Raw genomic sequence first — 1,688 nt, 5'->3', positions numbered from 1 at the left:
CGGGTAACTCCTAATGCTGAAGCAAGCTGTTCTTGCGTTTGGCACGGATCCTCATCGAGCAATGCCTCCAATTCAGCGTCTTCGAAGGTTTTTGGCCTTCCTTTATGCGGACGGTCGTCAACATCGAAATCACCGTCTTTGAAGCGACGAAACCAATTACGGCACGTTGTTTTACTTAGAGCAGCATCTCCGTAAACTTTTTGGAGCTCTCGATGCGCTTCAGCCGCCATTTTCTTCGAATGAAATAAGAAAGTCAACACTTCCCGCAAATGACGATTATTTGGCACAAAATCAGACATTTTCACACAACCAAAAGTATATGACGCCAAAACAAAATCACTAACGTGTCAAAGCGGTTTGTTTACCATATGTCTAAGCTTGGTTCATGACGTTTTGGATATGTCAAAATCGATCAGCACTTACTGCTGGAGCCATCTATTGACAAACAGCGGGAACTTAGTTGCGCACCTAATATGATTATAGTATATTGTAATATAATATGTATAATACATATATATTAATATAATAAAATTTAATAATAATTTATTTTGTTAATATTATTATATAATAACAAATTTTTCCTTAATATTATCAGTAATATCATTTTCAATACTCCTCAAATATTGTTGCAAAAAATTGTACTTTTTGTTCAATATATATTCAACATTGCAGCAATATCTTGTGATCAATGTAGAAAAATCAACATATATTCTATGTAGAAAAAACATCCGCGCTTCTATCTTCAACGTTGCAACGTCTCATCTATGTTTTTTCAAAGTTCTGTACTGTATGAGTTTATTTCTTTACTTTATTTCATTTATTTTTTAGAACTGACAATCACAATATACATACTTTAACCTTCTTTTGTGTGTCACATATTTTACTTTTATATTTAGTATTAGTATTTAATTTACAAAATTAGATCTTATATATAATACTTTCTCTGTGAGTTTAGCATCTGTAATTACGTGTAGAGCTATGTACTTTTACAAACTGTCATTTCATAGCTGCAAGCAGCAGACACAGGAAGCGTTCCACTTAATGCTCGTATCAGTTGCGGCGGTAAGTGAAACTTACCGGTTCTTCGGGGTACTATGTTATATATAAGTTGTCATATTATAATAACACTCTTTTTATAATTATAAAATGAATCTAGCCGTAATATTACTCTATCAAAATATTGCGAGAGAGAAAGGAGAAATATTCTCTCTCTTTTGCGAGCATGTTATATGTTAAAGTTTGATTACTTATACAATATTGTATCAATATTAATCGCAGTGTGATTGTTGTTATGTCTTTTGAAACATTTACCGACAAATATGTCATTACATTTTTGAACGGTATAAGAGTATAATTGTAAATATAATCCACCACGATATCGTTATAGCGCATTAGCATCACCAGTTGCCGTACGATCGTTGAGGTTAAGAATTCAACAGCATAGTTATTTAGAGATAGGTGCCGTCCGACACGGAATCGAATCTCACGAATAACTGAAACGATATGAAATGCTATTTTTTTTTTGTTATTTAGACAAAATAATACTTCATTATACTTTCTTCAATCAATTTTGATTAATAATGATTTTTCACTGAATTTTTCTAAATTTCTGCATTCTAAATTTACTGAAATGTTGCTAAAATACTAATAAAATTAAAATTAAATTTTAATGAAATTGAATCAAAATT

General features: G+C 31.4%; 2 protein-coding genes across 8 annotated transcripts in view; one reads left to right on the top strand and one right to left on the bottom strand.

The window, feature by feature from the left end:
- Positions 1 to 1,688, bottom strand: part of LOC116852449 (uncharacterized protein C1orf112 homolog) — a 202,655-nt gene that overhangs the window by 68,346 nt on the left and 132,621 nt on the right. The gene's annotated exons all lie outside the window — the stretch shown is intronic.
- Positions 1 to 1,688, top strand: part of LOC116852450 — a 47,875-nt gene that overhangs the window by 33,253 nt on the left and 12,934 nt on the right. The gene's annotated exons all lie outside the window — the stretch shown is intronic.

This window comes from Odontomachus brunneus, unplaced genomic scaffold (assembly GCF_010583005.1).
Source record: "Odontomachus brunneus isolate Ranch 3 - 2012 unplaced genomic scaffold, Obru_v1 Obru_scaffold_225, whole genome shotgun sequence".
Lineage (NCBI taxonomy): Eukaryota > Metazoa > Arthropoda > Insecta > Hymenoptera > Formicidae > Odontomachus > Odontomachus brunneus.
This window is presented reverse-complemented; position numbering and strand designations above follow the sequence as displayed.